The sequence below is a fragment of the Myotis brandtii genome, unplaced genomic scaffold (genome assembly GCF_000412655.1).
Source record: "Myotis brandtii unplaced genomic scaffold, ASM41265v1 scaffold232, whole genome shotgun sequence".
In the NCBI taxonomy this organism is placed as follows: domain Eukaryota; kingdom Metazoa; phylum Chordata; class Mammalia; order Chiroptera; family Vespertilionidae; genus Myotis; species Myotis brandtii.
Genome location: NW_005358729.1, coordinates 529,449 through 549,389, shown reverse-complemented (window position 1 = coordinate 549,389; position 19,941 = coordinate 529,449). Strand labels below are relative to the sequence as shown.

Here is a 19,941-nt window from a genome sequence, read left to right as displayed (position 1 = left end):
TCAACATGGATGGGTGGCCTCCTGCATGTCCCCTGCTGGGGATGGAGCCCACAACTTGGGCATGTGCCCTGACCTGGAATCAAACCACGACCTCCAGGTTCATGGGTGGACACTCAACCACTGAGCCACAATGGCCAGGCCCCAAGATGGTCTTTTAATAAAAGTATATTTTCCTATACCTGCAACCCTTTCCCTTTTACATAGCACTGTTTCTGTTAAAGCTCCCAGCCAAATCAGCCAACAGATCCTCCACATTTCCCTAATTGAAAGTCTTCCTCTTTCTATCTAGGAACGGAAGAGTCGTTTTCTTATTGCATCCCACAAAGGATGAGGGAGAGCATTTAAACTCTGGTTGAAACAATACTTTCACTTTTATGAAGGCCACTTTGCAGACCCAAATGGAAAAATATTTCTCTAATAAGAAACATCATCTTTCTCCTCCATGACCAGCAATAGTTCACCTGTGATTGCATGCTTCCCTGTTTCACCTAAGAATGATCTTAGTTAGGTTTCACAGTAGTAAATTCTTGGAGTGGAAAGAAAACATTAACAGGAATGTCACCACTGGGTTGCTTGCTTCTGAGATGCCCATCTCTCTACCAACAGACATCATCTCTCTCTCCCATCCTGTCGGAGCCACGGGCCTCTGGACGGACAGACTGCCTTTTGTTTGGTCTCACAATGGATTCTGCTCAAAGTCCTAACTTATGCTTTTATTACTATGCATGTAAGGATACGTAGAATTTCTGATTGCAAGATATAAAAATTTTAAATCTCTATGTTGTTTGTACCAATGACTCTTCTTAAGTAAACAGCAACTGATATATGTAACACTGCAGATTTCACAGATGAGAAAAATCTCTCCAGCTGGAAAGAAGAAAAAGTTGGCATTGAAAAGAAGCATATGTCAATCAAAAGGAAGCAGAAGAAAAACGACACTGAAAACGAGATGACATATATGGGTCCTTGAATTGTTTCGCCAAGGGCTTTGAAATCAAGGCCTAAGGCCTCTCAGAGCTTACCAGCCTGAGAAAAGCTCATAAATGGCATATATCTCAATAATAAAATAATGAAAAATTTGGAGCTTTCAACATGTAGGAACTCTGCTCAGCTTTCAACATGTGGGAAACTGCTTAGCAGTGACCACAGTGATTTCGCAGTACTTCAAGATTATGTCACACAACGCAATATGCAGATGACATAGCATAGAATTCTACACTTGAAACCTATACAATCTTATCACCCCGATAAATTTATTAAAAATACTTATCTCCAATCAAAAATCTTACAAAAAAATTATTTGTCTTACTCTTTTACAGAAGAGAGTGATTCCAATGGGAATTCACAACATTTTAAAGCAGAAAGTCTGCTACTAGCAAAGAAATACTCCCGAGTATAAGAATAAATCACATGAATCCATTTCCCACTAAAGATAAGTAAGTGAGGAAAAGCTTCTGGGTGTGTTTTGCCTGTTGATTTGTAATTGTAAGAGCCTTACTTCTTGCTTGTGCACTTGAACTTGTGAAAGCCCTGGGACTCACTCACTTCACCTCATCCATCAAGACAACAGACACACTAAGCTCAACATTAAACACGCCTGCCACTGAACCACGCTCTAAAGAGAGTGGGGACGCGCTAAAACGGAATATCACTTTACTTATGAATATATTTTAGCAATCAATTTAAGTTTAAAAATTAAACTAGATAGAAAAAAACCACTTATTTGTCTTATCAGGACATACAACAGGTATCTGAAATAACAATATGCATTGAACTATATTATACAAAGTCTTTGGTCTTAAAGCAAAATGAACTATACCAAATATTCTAGCTGAGAGTAGTTTCACTAATGGCATATGTAGATGATGGATCTTTAAGAAATAGGATACCTGATATTACAATGATGCCAGGCATAATTATTCTTTTGATGCTCATGGAAATGCTTTAAGTTTGTTCACATTTTGGAGTTATGAATGACATTGCCAAATATAGAGATGCCAGTTTATAAATACTTCTGCTAAACAGAATGCTGGGTACATAAGGATTTACAATATATGGATCTTGAATAACTAAAAATATTGTAGTTTTCTGATTTCTTTAAAGTAAACAGTGAATAACAAATATATTATTTAAAGGAATATTGCATACTAATAAGTCAGTAGGCTTTTGTCTGTGTTTAGGGAAGCAGAAAAAGCATACATGGTAACACATTGGTCTTATTTCTGAGAACTACTCTGAACTTGTAATAATAAAAATAAGCTTCGTCACTTGTTCTCTGGCTAGATATTTCATGAGGGGGAGGTTTACTGGTTTAATGAAGGGGTGTGTCATGTAAAATTTCAAGAAAATGGCAGATTTTATTAAAACCATAAATTAAAGACAAAAAGAAAAGAGAGAAAACATGCATTCTAATTATTTCAAGTTTTGCTTTTGGCTCTATTTTTCTCTGTGAAAAATTTAAAATAAAATTATGGAAATATACACTGGATCACCTTTCTTCCTCTAAATAGCACCACTTACAAATTGGCTTTAACTTATGATACTTACTAGACATTATAGTCTCAAATAATTTCTGTTAAAGAGAGCTGTTAGCAATTTTTATGTTTGACCCATAGTTACTAATCAAAGGTATGAACCATCTAGCTATTTTACATCTGTCTGAAAGTGGTCTGTGCTAATTTAAGTACTACATTGTAAGACAATAGCCATCATTTAAATTTTACTTTCTGGTCATGTGGGATTCTCTGTCTCTTTGATTTCCTCTACAAATTACCCAGCTAGTTACCAATTATTAGGGAAATGAAGATAACATGAAAACAGATGTTAAATTATTACAATTACGTCTATGCAAACCATTCTCATTACATGTATAATCATATCTTCTTCATCTACATTTTGATTGTAACAGAAAACATAACAGATAATTTCAAGTCTCAACGTTCTTCACTAAAGAAATATGGTGAAGTACATTCTGATACTTGCAGTTCTGTTTATTTTTAATCACAGGGAATTTTTATTACAAATATAAGAGACGTAACTGTCAATAAGGAATGAGGAGAAAAAAGCAGCAGGTTAGAGTTGCTACATAAAATAATTTCATACTTTTCTTACACATCGTTGTAATATTCATTTTTATAGGATTCTGGCTTTCTAGGAAATGAACTGAGCCTCCACAAAATTGTATTTGTTTTTCTGACCAAAGCCATGTATTTCTTCACTCTATGGGAGACCTGACATCAGCGATAATAATACTAATGACTATATAAGGCTTTAAATTTTTCAAGGTGATTTTCAATTTCTAAAGTAATTTAATTCTCATCAGACCCTGGGGAGATAATAAAACAGATATCTTCTCTATTTCCTTTGTATTTATATGCCATTATAAATAAGAAAAAAGAGTAGGAGCTCCAAATTCTAGATTTAAAACACTTTGCTCTCTGTGCTAGGCATCTTCTGATCACGCCTACAGACCACTCCCCATCTCTATCCATGTTGTCACTCTGACCTAATGTAGTTACACCAGCAGCCTCTCAGGCTCTCTAGCTTCTGAGTTGATTTAGAAAGTAGGCAGTAGGAATGGGCGATAGGAGGAAGGGAGGCCGAAGAACAAAGACGGGGCATTTATCCTCTGGTTGCCTCCCAGAGGTCTCCTCGGACTGACTGAATCCCATTAGCAGGCCTGTTGTCCCCATGGATGAGGACTGGTGTGACATATTGGTGATTAGTCCTTTTAAGTGTAAATCCTCCTAATTTGGCATGCCATTGTTTCCTGTTGGAAGCCTGACAGAGTCTCTTCTATCTTCCTTCTACATGTTGGAGTTTTTCAAGCTCTTTCCTAGCCTTTCTTCTCATTGGCTCTCTTGGTTTCATTCATTCTCATGACTATAACTCTCATCGGTAACCTTCTAAATGTACACATCCAATTCAGACTGCTCTGAGCTCCAGATTTCTATAGCCACTTACTTATTGGCATCTCTATCTGGCAGGTAACAATTTCATCAACATGAACATGCTTGATACTGAACACTTGATTTCCACCTACCCCACCGTCCAAAACTTATTTCTAACCAAATTACCTCCATTTCAGTAAATTGGACCCACCCACCTAGTTGGCCAAGAACCTAGGAGCATCTCCTTGATTCATTCTTTATTATCACCCATCAAATAAAATCTATCAACAAGTCCTATAAATTCAACTCAGTAACACATTCCAAATCTGTCTAAACATAAGTTTTATGATCCTCACTCAAGCCACATAGTGTGTGACCTAGACCACTACACTGGCATCAAACTGTGCCTCGTTCTTTCAAGTATCCCTTGATATTCATTAATAAACATAACAACAATAACAACAAAGGGCACATCATGCCACTCACCTGCCTAACTCTCCACCTTATTCTAAACTATGGTACCTCATTCTTAAGCTCCAGCTTACTCTAATTTGTTGAACAGGCCAAGATCTTTTCCCATTTCCACAACGAGGTGTGAATACTTTCTCCTGTGTGGAATGCCTCTCCCACTGTTTTGTGTTGAACCGATTCCTTCTCTTCCATTTTCATTCCAAAGGAGGTTTTCTCACATTCTCATCAGACATTTGCATTATTGGATATAATAGTACCAAAATGTTTATCTTATAGAATTTTTCATGATCTGGTTACTGTCTTTCTTCAGATGCCCTGTGAAAAGAGGGGCTATGTCTGTTCTACACTTGCCACTCCCTATGTTCACAGATTGTCTCTCAAATAATTAAATGGGTATTAAAAAGATTTACACTTTCTAATAATAGTGTTGCCACTTCCTGATCATGTGACCATGGCCATGGTATACTCTCTCTGTGCTTCAGTAGTATCAAAGTAAAATGGGGTTCTGAGGACTCATTTAGATTTGTTATTTAAAACCTGGGTATAGCCCTAACTGGTTTGGTTCAGTGGATAGAGCATCGGCCTGCAGACTGAAGGATCCCAGGTTTGATTCCGGTCAAGGGCATGTACCCTGGTTGCGGGCACATCCCCAGTAGGGGGTGTGCAGGAGGCAGCTGATCCATGTTTCTCATTGATGTTTCTAACTCTCTATCCCTCTCCCTTCCTCTCTGTAAAAAATCAATAAAATATATTTAAAAACAAAAAAACAAAACAACACCTGGGTATAGTAAGCTTTCAGTTAATGACACTTAGTTTTTTATTTCTAAGCTCACTGATTATATTTGCTTTCACTGGTAAAATTTCACTGCTTTCATCTTTGAAGTATTTGCTGTGCCATAATAGTATGATGAATTAGATGTCAGCAAACCTAATTTTCATTCTCACTTTGACCACTAATTACTGTGTAAAATTAGAGCAAAGACATATCTTTCTTGGTCCAAATTTCACTGTCCCCAAAAATGAAAGTGTTAGAATAAAGTCAATATTACCTGCCAACGCTAAGATGATAAGGGTTTTATGAATAACTAAAGAAAAATAGCTTTGGTATTGTCTAGAGAGCAGATTTATATCATTTTAAACTGGGAAAAAAGTGTGATATGAGCACCTTGTAAGGGAAGAAATGTAGTTTTAAAACAGTGACACTACTTTTTGCAATTCTGGGAGAAATTCACATCTCAGAGCTTTGAGAAATGAAGGAAACCTAGGGAGCATTTAGTATAGCCTACATTTGGCAGATGGTGAAGGTGAAACTTGACAGTTTTCTACATGCCAATCACAACCAACTGCCCAGACACTTACTTCATGACTAAATTTATCATTTTGAGATAGAAAAGTATATCCTTTTCATGAAACAAATACTGAGATATTAATAAGTTGTCTTTTACTTGATTGGCAAAAAAAATAATAACAATAAAATAAAAATAGCATTGCCCCTGAATTCCTGACTTCATTTGAAAAAGAAAAAAGTGAATAGCCTAAATTTTAGTGCCAGTAGAAACTGAAAGAGGAATAGTATATTCAATGCAAACAGCACTTGTCAAAACCTTTACAATTATGATTTAAACTGGAAATAAGTTGTTTATTTTATCCATTATATGTATGGGACATTTCAGATGGTCAGTAATATGTTTAACTTTAGCTTTAATAGAAGTGAAGCAGCTAACACTTAAGATTTACTTAGAGAGGAACAGTCATAAATATTCAATGAAACTAGTTGTCCTCTGAACTTTCATTCAAGGTCACATGTTCCCATAGTAACTGAAACATGCTTGAGAATTAACAATTACATCAGTGATAATTATACCCATAAAAACATTAGTAGAATAAGATAGCTCAATTAACCCAAAAGGGTACATTAACAAGTACACCCTCAAGCTTTTGGAACTATGGCATTCTTAGACTATACAAGTTACCTATGAGTATATGCAATTTAATCTCCTTGTCACAACTGAAAAACACAAAAATCATAGACATCCAATAAGTCCATCTGTTACATGTAATGCTCATTTAAAAAAAAAAAACTGAATGTTTGTCCCAACTGATACCTCATGTATTCATACAATAACTAAATAACAATTAAGATCTCATGAGGTGAGCTTCATGCCCATAAGAAAAGAAAAAGGCAGTGGTCTTCTCTTGACAAGACCAGGGAATTACAGATTAGGCATAAGGGCTGAGTTACATTTAATCCAACACACAGGATTGAGTTTCTTTTGTTTTTTTAAGGATTGAGTATTCATTATTAATTTGCAATTAAGCTGTAAATCACCCTTGTTGCATGTGGAAATAGTTTCACAGTACCTTCCTTCCCCTCCCCCACAGCATGATGACATTGATTCTTTTTTTTTCTATAAATCCACTTTTTAAAAAAATATATTTTATTGATTTTTTTACAGAGAGGAAGGGAGAGGGATAGAGAGTTAGAAACATCCATGAGAAAGAAACATTGATCAGCTGCCTCCTGCAAACTTCCCACTGGGGATGTGCCCGCAACCAAGGTACATGCCCTTGACCAGAATTGAACCTGGGACCCTTCCGTCTGCAGGCCAACACTCTATCCACTGAGTCAAATCGGTTAGGGTGATTTTTAAAAAAATACATTTTTATTGACTTTAGAGAGGAAGGGAGAGGGAGAGAGAGAAACATCGATGAGAGAGAATCATTGATTGGCTGCCTCCTGCATGCCCCCTACTGGGGAACGAGCCCGCAACCCAGGCATGTGCCCCTGAACAGAATCGAACCTGGGACCCTTCAGTCCACAGGCCGACGCTCTATCCACTGAGCCAAACCAGCTAGGGCAATGATGACATTGATTCTTGATCTATTTTCATATAAATGTGTCCTACCATTTCAAAGGACTCATTAGCAACTCCGGTGAACAGCATGCCAACTGGCTTCCTCACCAACCACAAACCAACCCCCAGCCCTGTCCTAGGAAGAACAGCTTCTAAAAGCATCAGACCTAGAGACTGTGGCTTTAAATGTTAATGACGTCTGGAATAAGGACAAGTGCGGGATTTTTTTCCAGCTGGCCTGGGAACGCTTTGGGACCAGAGAGTGAAAGCCAAGGAGTGAGAATCAGTCCACTTATAATGTGGAGAGTATGGTTCTCAGAGGCACTGGAACTTCTTTTTTTTCAGCTTTACATATATTTTTATTTCAAAGAGGAAGAGAGAGGGAGAGAGAGAAACATCAATAATGAGAATCACTGCATGCCCCCTACTGGGGATCGAGCCTGCCACCTGGGCATGTGCCCTTGACTGGAATCGAACCTGGGACCCTAAGTCTGCAGGCCTATGCTCTATCCACTGAGCCAAACCGGCTAGGGGAGGCTCTGGAACTTTTAATGAAACGGTCTCCTCTATCCCCTGAGCCTGGGAGTACTTCAGAATTTGTAGTTAAGGCAACTGTGCAGACAATGGCTTCTTTAATGTTTCAACAAAAGACTGACAACCTTCTGGCCTAGAGGAGCTCCATCATTTTTATTGGTTTTGCTTAACAGGCAGAACTGAGCTTTAAGAGCCTATCATGAATAGCAGAATCCAATAAAAATCTAGAGGGAGGAAAATTTTTTAACAAAATGGGGTTTTACCAAATTACAGCTGTTAGAGGAGATGGAGGGCATTCGAACCAAAAATATAAGGAGTACTTAAGGAGATTCAAGTACAACACTCAAACTAAACTATTCAGTAGATGATTGAGGAATAAAAAAGTAATTGTTGAGTAGCTTGAGAGTTAAGGTTTAAGAAATATCTCAAATATCTCATGTGCCCTGATTACGAAGTCCGTGGGGTGGCTAAATTCCTCTCTGGGGACACACAAGTCCTGGCAGGCAGCTCTCTGCATAAAATCACCATCTCTGGGTCAAGGTGAGTGCTCCCATCTACAACCTGCCCCTTCAGATACCTTCCAGTGGGAAACTACAAGTTCTTGCTGTTTTTCCATATCTCACCCAGACTTTGTATATAAGATTTTTTCTTAAACTTTCTTCAAATTACCTATTTCAGTGATCTAGTTTCCTGTCGGGAGACTGACTGGTAGGAAGTAGTATCATGAATTAATTTCCTGTCATGAAGTCCAAGAGCGTAACAGAAGGAAGGGAGAACGAGAGGGAGGAATTCCATTAAATGTTAGGGACTGGCAGATTAGCACAGCAGTTCATGTGAATCCTGACTATGTAGCCAAGATTTTCATCTTGAGTATCCAATTTAATAAACACGTGTCATGTTTCTCCATGTATAAAATGGAGATTATAATTATCTACCTTTCAGGATTCTCGTACAGATGAAATTAGATATGACATGCAAAGTGCTTAGCACATGCTGAGTTGATATTGTTGCTTTGGAACATATCATGGAGAATGATTATACATAAGATTGTAGAGCCAGACGGGCTCAGCTTGCAAACAGCGTGGCACAGGATGCCAAGGAGTTAGCCTGTCGGTTATGAACAGCCAACCAAGGTTAGTCGTTAAGGGCATGTAAAGACTGGGATTTGTGTTTTGGAAAATAAACCTAAGAATGTCATGGATAGAAAAGAAGTCAGGGGACCAATTAGGAGGCTGCTAGCATCACCATGGAGGGGAGAAGGCAAAGGCAAAGGTAAACTCAAGGCAGAATTTCAGACATTACTGATAAAGTATGAAACAGGAGGCATAAAAACAAAGCCAATGACTCTACCCTAATTACAAGCTCCTGGGCCTGACTGGAGTGATGTTTCATAGAGGAAACTAAAATGAGAGAGGGAGGTACTAAAAGAAGGTGGGCGGGAGAGAGAGAGAACACAGTGTCTTCAAGAGAGCTAAACAAAGAGAACGGTAAAATCAAAGAAAGTCACATGTTGCACTGGGTTGCTATTTTTCTTATGTCCCTTTGTAATTATAGTTTCTCTTGCCATATGCTTCTGGAAAAAGCCTAGTCATTGTCCTAAACGCTCCACATTCTGAATACAGATGATCGAATCCTAGTTGTGCTAACATATTTTTGTCCTCCATGTTTCCTGAAAAATGGCAGTTAGATCTAGATCAGGATTTTCAAATAGAAATGTAATACTAGCCACATAGGTTATTTTAAATACTCTGGTAGTCTCATCTCTAAAAAGTACAGAGAAGCAAATGAATTAATTTTTATAACAGCTTTAGTGAAGCTAATTGATATATAACACAGTGCACATATTTAAAGGGTACAATTTAAAACTCTCACCAAAATCAAGATACTGAACACTTGGCCCTGGCCAGTTTGCCTCAGGGGAAAGATTATTGGCCAGCAACTGAAGGGTCCTGGGTTCAATTCTGGTCAAGGGCATGTACCAGGGTTGCAGGCTCCATTCCAGCCCTGTTTGGGTCGCTTGTGTGGAAGGCAACCAATTGATGTGTCTCTCTTACATCCATCAATGGATGTTTCTCTCTCTCTTCCTCCCTTCCACTCTCTCTTCCTCCCTTCCACTCTCTCCCCCTGCCTTCCACTCTCTCTACAAATCAATGGAAAAATATTCTTGGGTGCGGATTAACAAGACAAAAGATATGAACACTTGAACCAATTTTGCATTTTATATTTTAATTACCAAACCTGTGAATGATTGAAATCTACAATTCTCTAAAACTGCAAGTTACATAATAGTTCTTAAAAGATTATTCAGTTCACTATAAAATCGACTCATAGTAAAAACAGGGACATTGTAGCAAAAATGACTTTGATAGTTTCAGCACACTGAATTTTCAAGGCAAATAATAGGAAGGTACCATATATTAAAATAAAAGAAAACATTCCTTTTATGTAAATCAATTTTCAAATTTATTTTTAAATTTGGACCAGCTCTGTTAATGGCCCCCATACTTTCCCATTTCAAAATGCAGTGATAAAACTGTTTAGTAATGGGATGAGAACAGACATCTAGATCAATGAATAAAATGGACAGCATCAAAACAAATCCTTACATCTATGGCCAATGATTTTAAACAACGTGCCAAGATGATTAAATGACAAAAGAATATTTTCTTCAAGGAATGGTGCTGGGACAACTAGTTATCTACATGAGGAAGAATGACAGTGGCCCGTACAACACAGCATATACAGAAATTTTCTCAAAATAGATCAAATACCTAAATGTAAGAACGAAAACTGTACAACTAATGGAGCAAAACATAGATAGGAATCTTGTTATCTTGGGTTAGGCAGTGGTCTCTTATTTATGGCACCACCATCACATGCAACAACAACAAAAGACATACAATAGATAAATTGGACTTTATTCAAAATTTTTTGTGCTTCAGAGGACATTATCAACAACAAAATGAAGAAAACACACACACAAAATAAACAACCCATATAATGGAAGAAGATATTTTCAAATCATGTATCTGATAAAGTTCTAGTACACAAAATTTATTGAGAACTCTTACAACTCATTAACAAAAAGACAAACATCCTACTTAAAAATGCCCCCCCCCCCAATTTATAGACATTTATCTGAAGAAGCCAATAACCATCAAAAGGTGCTCAACAGCCCAGCCGGCGTGGCTCAGTGGTTGAGCGTTGACCTATGAACCAGGAGGTCATGGTTCAATTCCCGGCCAGAGCATTAACTAAAATGTCTTCTTAGAAAAATCAATAATTGTGTGGGAGCTTTATTGAATTGTTTAAACTTTTGCCTTAATTCTTAGAAAAGTTTTGTTGTGTACCTAGTGCTCTTAGAGCAAAAGTAAATGGTATAAAACAATCTTCATTAATGGAATGCCAGAGTTTAAAACTATTATTACTTGTCCAAAATCCTTTGTTTTATTGCCCTTTGCTGTTCAGTGTTCAGGTGCATTTATAGGAAAATATTCTGGTTATCTAGTACCTCATAACAAACTACCTAGATGTGAATGTTCAAAACGCCATTATTCATAGTAGCCCCGAACTGGAAACAACCCAAATGTCCTTCAATTTTGTTAGATAAGCCCACAAAACAGTACAGTCACATAATGCAATACTGTTTAACAATGAAAATAACCTTCTGGCACATGCAACAATGTTGATGTGTCTCAAAGGCCTTGTGTTATATGGAAAAACAAAAGACAATCTCAAAAGATTATATACTGTATGAATCTGTTTAAAGAACAATCTCAAAATAATGAACTCTAGAGATGGAGAATAGATTTGTGTTTTCCAGGAAATTGGGGAGTAGACCACACTATTAAAGAGTCAGAACAAGGAAGTCTATTGTGGTGATAAAATTATTCTCTATCTTAATTGTGATGGTAAATCTATACATGGCATAAAGTACATAAAATGACATACACATATGACTTCAGATAAAAACTGAAGAACTCTGCCCTAACTGGTTTGTCTCAGTGGATAGAGTGTCAGCCTGCAGACTGAAAGGTCCCAGGTTCGATTCCAGTCAAGGCATGTACCTTGGCTGCAGACACATCCTCAGTAGGAGGTGTGCAGGAGGCAGCTGATCGATGTTTCTAACTCTCTATCCCTCTCCCTTCCTTTCTGTTAAATATCAATAAAATATATTTAAAAAACTGAAGAACTCTTAGTAAGATTTATAATCTATTTGACAATGTTGTGCCAATAGAAATTCCTGGTTATATTGCTGTATGATAATTATGTAAGATGCTACCATTGGGGAGGTTAAGTGGGGGGGGGGGGGGGGGTAGTGAGAGGGGGAGGAGGTCAATGCGAGGAGGGGAAATGGGGACATCTGTAGTACTATCGACAATTAAACATAAATTTTTTTAAAAAATAAAGAATCTCTGCAACTTCTTTTGAGTCTATATTTAAAAATAAATACAAAATTTAAAAAACAACTATAACCTTGTTATCCCTAGCTGCATCTATGATGGGCATTCAATCTCATTTGCTTGAAATTCTGGAAGACTTAGAGCTTACCACTTCTCTACCTTCTCCACATTCTAGGTTACTAGTTTACCCTGAACTATGGATCCATAAAGAGATATTCATTGAACAGTATTCAGTTATGCTTTACTGTTCTTGGAGTATCATCACTGATTAAACCATAATTTACAGTTCTATTTCAACTAGGTCATAAACTAAATTTGAATCTTTTAACAAATTTCAGAAATTTTCTCAGAGTCAATTTCCTAACCTGATAATCTGTGACTACATTTCCAACTCTACCTTGCGATTCTAAATATCCTTGCTTTGTCTTAATAGACGCCAACCTTCTTGAGATCAGAGACCAAGCTTAGTCTTTAAAAGTAATTTATACTGGAGGGAGGGGGGGAAAGTAATCTAAACTGTATCATTCTGCATGCTGAGGTAGCCTACTTATACAAACAGACACGGTGAGTTATGAGTTGTGTTTGCTTCTGTTCATCAGTATTCTGACCACTTGACTTGAAATTTAGTTTATGACTGAGTTCTGGCAATGCCAGCAAAGCAAGTATTGAACTCAGATTATTTCTAACTATTTTTTTCTACAAAGTAAAATCCACTTTTATTTATGAAAGACTTAAGAATTCAAAATGGTTGAAATGTATCTTCATATGTTAATACATGAATCTTGTTTTATAATTCTATACACTGTATAAATTTAAAGAGCTTTCAGCTTCTTTATTACTTAAATAAATACAATTTTATTGGTTTCCCGGAGCTGGTAGATACACTAATCCCATTCATTAAAATTTAACCTGCCTTGAACTTCCTTTCAAAATACCCTCAAAAATTTCAAAACCCCTGGTATTATAGAAACATATATATTGCTTTAACAATTTAACATGTAGATGTAATGATGTTCTGTAATGTGTTTAATTAGCATCATCTGTTAAACATTCATTGCTAACTCACTTTATAACGTGCTTTATTAAAAGTCATTAAAACCTGCAGCTGCATCCCATAATCATTTTCTAAATATAAAGACTGCATTTATAAATGATCTCCTTGTTCAAAATACTGCCACACACTCACAAACTCTTTGTTAGAAGCCAGAATGCTTTTATTCTTTACAAAAAGAAATGCGAAGTAATTCATCAGATGCCAAATATTTTTTTGGCCACATGTCAGCCTTGTTCCCAGTGTTCAGCCTTTGTGTTCATTAAGAATAGTTATAGTTTTAGATTGATGCTCAGAACTTCTATCTATTTGAGTGCCATCTTGCTCCTAGGGTTCAATCTCTTAATAAGTATCCTTGATAAACCTGTAAAAGCACAACGATTTGGCTCAGCTAAGCACACTGAAGTAAGGTTCTTATGAAAATATTCCGGAACTACACAATGAGAGAAGAAACTACATTCATTTTGAGATTTGTTAATTCTGTTCAGGGGGGAAAAATAGCCTATTGGGGGTTTTCAATGCTTGTGTAAATAATGTAAATGATTTCTAGGCTTCATTCAATTGTTTATTCTATGATTATACTTCTTTTATGCATGTGCAAGAAAACAAGTTCAGAAAAATAAAATTTGGATAAAATTTCAAGAAATTTAATTTTCACACAAATAATTCAAGTGTGTGTAATAGAGTTGCTTATTTCTCACAACAATTTCTTTTAAAATCTTTAGCAGTTGTCAGTATTTTTGACAGTATTCCCCAAAATAATGTAACTGGTGGGAAGAGAAGAAGGGAGAAGGAGAGAGAGAGCGAATCATTGATTGGCTGCCTCCTGCAAGCCCCCTACTGGGGATTAAGCCTGCAACCCAGGCATGTGCCCTTGCGGGAAATCAAACCATGGCCTCCTGGTTCATAGGTTGACACTCAACCACTGAGCCACACCGGCGGGGCAATAATAAATATTCTTAAACCAGCTTCTACCTGCATTAAAATATGTAATCCACTAAGAGATATAAGAAAAATGATGCTGAATTAGCACAGAAAACATATTATCTATATTCTATACTGAGAGTTCTTAAATAGAAGAGGCATGCCCACATATTGTAATCAATCAGTAGGGAGGTTTTTGATGAGGGAATAAATGAATGCTACTAAAGATTACTTATAACTTAAAGATCTAGCACTTCCATTTCCAAAACACTCTCAAAAGCATTCTTTTGGGGCTTTCCAATATTTCACACAGTAGGCATTCGCTCATTCATCCCACAAAGATTTAGATGTCATATTAGAATTGTACCTTAATCCGTACAGACAGTATCCCCTTTTACAGAAGAAAAGTTAAGTTTATTGGGTCCAGTGACTTGCCTAAGATCTAATGACAAGCATTCAAGAATCCTAATGTTTGGGTTGTCAAACAGCACTCGTTCTGCTACATCATGATAGGTAACATATTTCACACCGCAGCATGTTGTCTCTTTGAGCACACCCCCTGTATAACTCATTCACCTACACTAAACAGGAAGAAAATAGTAAATAAGAATAGCATTTGAGTGCTATTCTATGACTCATTGTACAGGTTTCTGGGGAGCTGAGATGACTATAAAAAATAATTTCCAGGTTACAACACACTCTTCTTCACTAGTAGCTTTACCTTGCTCGTTAGAATTGGGTGAATAAGCAGTTGCTTGCCTGGAATTTACATCTTTAAAATGACACAAAAATAAAAGTCAGTTCCTGAGGGCCTTCTTCAATTCTAGTAATTATCATCTCATACTTTTATATTTTTTGATATACACATACCTTGATTCAAATCACCCCAAATTTCTAAGGCAAACTCTGGATATTGAAATCCAATATGATCTGTAGGTATCAGTAATGAGATTAGAAATACCCAGTTAATATTCAGATGATCTACACAAAACGTTAAACAAGAAGTTGTTTTTATAATATTTTATAATTTAAAGATTCAGGCCAGAACTCCCTGTCCCACTTGCCACACACCATTTCTTATAAATAAAAGCAATTGGATGGATGCCAGGGCTCATTTCTGATTATTCTCTGGTCCTATATACACTTTACATTTCCTGTTTATGCAATCCTATGTCGCTTTTCTCCTTTGCGTCTCAAATGTAAGCAAAGGTCAACAACCTTTTACCAACAAAGCAGTGTCAGCACCACCACTGCCCTCACCCGGGGAGGGGATGCTGAATTACTGTGTCTAGTTCTCTGCAGACCTCAATGGTCCGTTTTCCCTAATGGGCCAAAATAACTATCAAGCAGTTTCCTTTACTGGGATCTGAATATCCTGGAATAAAGCATTGATTTCACTTTAAACACAAGTGATTGTGTGCAAAAAAAGGTTTGCTAACATTAACACCCACTCTTCTTGGGGAGGAAGCACTTAGAATTAGCATCTAGGTGGGCATTAAATTGATTTACCAAACTCTATCTCGATGGGAATGACATTTCTGCAAAGATAATGATTGTTATGAGCTTCCGTGCACTTTGCCTGAGCTTGGAAGGGTGAATTCAAGTTATTAATTTCTATGACTAAATCTCCAAAGGATTTAGGCAAAGATAACTTTTACTTTGTGCCGTTTCACGCACACATAGGGGGAGCCTGCCCTCTGTACCACTAGAGTAGTGGTTCTCAACCTTCTGGCCCTTTAAATACAGTTCCTCATGTTGTGACCCAACCATAAAATTATTTTCGTTGCTACTTCATAATTGTAATGTTGTGACTGTTATGAATCGTAATGTAAATATCTGATATGCAGGATGGTCTTAGGTGACCCTGTGAAAGGGTCGTTGGACCACCAAAGGGGTCGCGACCCACAGGTTGAGAACCGCTGCTGACTAGAGGGTAACCGTGGCCACATACCCACAGGATGCTTCCTAGAATTCATTTTCTGCTTTCATTTTTATGAGGTGCCAGCCATGAGAGTCTATGTTAATTGATGACCAAAATATCAGTCTAACAATATACCATACATTTCTTAAAGCTTCATTAATTATTTCATGAGGCCGTTTCACTTCCACATCTCTCAGGTTAGAGAAAAAAAATCATGTTGTGTTAGGAGCACATCGTAGGTCTCCTAGGAAGGAATCAAATCCTCAGATGATGTCATTTCTCTTTTATTTTTATTTATTTCAGAGAGGAAGGAAGAAGGAGAGAAAGACAGAAACATCAACAATGAGAGAGAATCATTGATCGGCTGCCTCCCTCATGGCCCCTCCCTGGGGATTGAGCCTGCAACCCGGGCATGTGTCCTTGACTGGAATCGAACCTGGGACCCTTCAGTCTGCAGGCCAATGCTGTTTCCACTGAGCCGGACTGGCTAGGGCGATGGTCATTTCTGACCTATAAACAGCAATACAGTCCCCAAGCAGCCCAATGACACAGATGTCCCGGCTCCCTTTCTGCTAAACAAGCAGGCTCGTGGTAAATGGTAAGTGCCAGTGAAGAAGGATTTTCTTCCCTCCGAGTGTAATTGCTACTCTCGGCCAATTCAAAACAAGGGCCCATCAATCTACCAACAAACACCATCTTTCCTGGCTCGGGATTTTTGTGCTGAAACTGAGAAGGAAGGTATGTATGTATGGGTATGTATTAGGAGTACTTCATTATCGTTTAGATGTGACCTACAAATTAAAAGAAAAAGCTAAGGAACTGTAGTTTTTCAGAGGGGCAAACTCTTTCCACAGTGTTGGTTATGCATATAGCATCATATGTGCTTCCATGATTGTGAAAGTCCAGCCTTGCAAGTCAGCACTCTCCACAGAACTGAATGTGTGCACTGGAATTGATGGAGCCCTTAGTGAAGTGTCAGGCGAACGCTATAAATCTGTGCAACTTCTTTTACCTAAATGAGCCCTTTTTATTAAAGCCGAATGCTTATCAAGGTCACTATGAAAGATGGTAGTTTTAAAGCTCTAGGGGAAGACTCCAGAAATAAGAATCAACAAAAACAGATTTAATGAACACTTTAAAGTTTATGGTCTGTCAAGAACCTATTTTCCTCTATCACGTTTCTGGATTTTAGTGACAGGTTTATTTTATAGAACTAAGTCAGAATGCTATAAAAACCCAGCTCTCCAAAAAGGCACACTAAAGCCCTAGCTGGTTTGGCTCCGTGGATAAAGCGTCAGCCTGCAGACTGAAGGGTCCTGGGTTTGATTCTGGAAAAGGGCACATGCCCGAGTTGCTGGCTTGATCCCCAGTAGGGGGCGTGCTGGAGGCAGCCAATCAATGCTTCTCTCTCATCATTGATTTTTCTATCTCTCACTCCCTTCCCCTTTCTCTCTGAAATCAATATATATATATATATCCTATATAATAAAAGGATAATATGCAAATTGACCCTAATGGCAGAGCAACCAGGAACGACCGATCGCTATGACGCGCACTGATCACCAAGGGGCAGACGCTCAATGCAGGAGCTGCCCCCTGGTGGTCAGTGCCTCCCACAGGGGGAGCTCCGCTCAGCCACAAGCCGGGCTGCTGGTTGCAAGTGCAGCGGTGGTGGCGGGAGCCTCTCCTGCCTCCACAGCAGGCAGTGCTAAGGATGTCCAACTGCGGCTTAAGCTGTCAGTCAGACATCCCCAGAGGGGTTCTGGACTTTGAGAGGGCGCAGGTGGGCTGAGGGAACCCCCCACCGCCATCTCAAGTGTACAAATTTTCATGCACCGGGCCTCTAGTCAATATATATATATATGGCACAATAAAGCTTCTCATTTTCTGCTTTCTGGCAAATGCATTTTGAGCAAGCAGTCTTAAGCTTTAAAAGGCAGGAAAGACCACACTAAGTAAAAATGTGTGTATTTTTTAGTTAAGATTCTACAGGTGTAGGTATACTAGTACTTGGGTGTTCAGGTGGAAACAGGAATCAGGTGTGTATGCATACATGTGTTTGTTCCTGTGCATTGTTTGGCAAATTATAATCATCTAAAATATAATAGAAGGAGTGGTTAAACAATCTCTACTTGATACTTTTTGAATTTTTCATACTATGTAACACAGACAAGATCACTTTAAACTGCAAGTATAAGATTAAAAAAAAACCTCTTAATGAAAGTCCAGATTTTGGAAAACCAAGACATACATAAATTTAAAAGTATGTTAGGCCAGCAATATAAAAAATACCCACGAAAGAGTTTACTGTAATTATATAACCCAATATAAATTCTTTAATATTCTTGTCATATAAGGGACTTCAGAGAAATAAAATATTCAACAATAAAAATATTCAACTAGGCAAGAGATTTCCAAAGATCATGATGCAGGAACAATTATTTAAAAATCAAATTGTTTATCTACTTCATCCACAAGGAAAAATAATACTGTATATATCTTTCTGCGAAATTCTTGAAAAAGTAGGGTTGTAAATAAGCAGGAAAAAAAAGTCTTATCACTTACCTGCCCAGTGAAAGAATTAGATGCCTGTTCGTTTCTCTAACGTAGGATTCTGAATAGTTCTGGAACCTCCTCTCACAAAGCTACCAGTATATCCAAAAACAGGGGCCTCCTCTCGTGAGCATTGTTTATTCCAAAAAGTGGGGGCCTTTGAGCACCTCGATCCTCACTGCAGAGCCCATGACTTCCCAGAGCCTCAAAGAACTTGGACTTCACTTGTCTGTTTGCATGTCTCCCAGGCCCCCACGGAAAATTATTTTTGAAGTTGCTGCCGAGAGTTGAACCTGTGCAACAAGAGCACTCCTCCGAGCCCCGAATGGTCGCTGTAGCAGGTGGGTAAGAAGCGTTGTTGTTTTTCCTCTACTTAGAAGGAGAGGGGGGACGAGGGGTTACCGGGAGGCGCCGCCTTTCAGATGCGAGGAGCAGGCAGCCCCGCTGCCGGCGGAGGCAAGGACAGCAGCAGGGGCCGCGGCGGCGCAGTTCGGTCCCGGTGGCTGCAGCCCAGGCTGGAGACGCTGTCCATCCCCTCCGGTACTGAAGCTCGGGGGCTGGGACCCCACCTGCAGCCGCTCCCCAGATCGCTCTCCTCCAAAGGGCTTCCTTGCCTTCCGGCCTCACCTTTTCCCGGGCGCCTTGTATTTGGGGAGGGGTTAATTGCTTCTCCACAACAATATCCTCATACTTGTTTGGTGGCGATGTTTCCCGATATTATTTGACGTTGCAAGTAGGAATCCGTGGAAAATCCGATTTCAACCTTTCCTGACTTTTCAGTGGCCCTGGACGAGTTTCCCAATGATACAAATGAAGGAGAGAGGGAGAGGAGGAGAGGGGGAGGGGGAGAGAAGGAGAGAGGGGGAGAGCGAGAGAGCGAGAGAAAGAGACAGAGAGAGAGGAGAGAGGGAATGAATACAGATTATGCATCACAGAAAAGCCCGAGCTTCTTTGGGTCTCTCATTACATAAAACGGAAAGGGTCTATGTTGGAAGACTCTGCCACCTTGATTACCAACTCGGTGAACCACATTTAAATTCTGAGAAACCCCACTTGAAATTCCTAGATTAAACACAGTAACGAGGTCGTGGATTCTTCTTTGACCCTCCAAGCCAAAACGACAGCTTATTGCACAATAATAATAATAACACGAACGAAAGAAAAGGCATCTCGGCGCTGCTACCTTTTCAAACGCGGCTGAATTGGCTCCGAATCCTTGCAGAGCAGCTAAGCGAATCCAGCTGTGTCAGGGCTCCGGCGCCGGGAGGACACAGCTGGGCGAGCCGGAGCCTCCGAGGCTGCATCCCAGGGAGCGCTCCGCAGCCGCCCACAGTCCTGG

At 38.7% G+C, this 19,941-nt stretch overlaps 1 protein-coding gene across 4 annotated transcripts in view; it reads right to left on the bottom strand.

The window, feature by feature from the left end:
- Positions 1-19,935, bottom strand: part of SNTG1 (syntrophin, gamma 1) — a 119,437-nt gene extending 99,502 nt beyond the window's left edge. For 3 of the 4 annotated variants that reach the window (XM_005866529.2, XM_014539970.1, XM_014539972.1), the window contains exons 1-2: positions 19,786-19,935; positions 18,615-19,387 (exon numbers count right to left, since the gene is read on the bottom strand). The gene's annotated coding sequence lies outside the window, so the exon portion shown is untranslated. Of the gene's footprint in view, positions 1-18,610; positions 19,388-19,785 lie in introns of all 4 variants that reach the window. The other variant, XM_014539971.1, reaches the window with a different exon arrangement.
- Between the last annotated feature and the right edge of the window lie 6 nt (positions 19,936-19,941).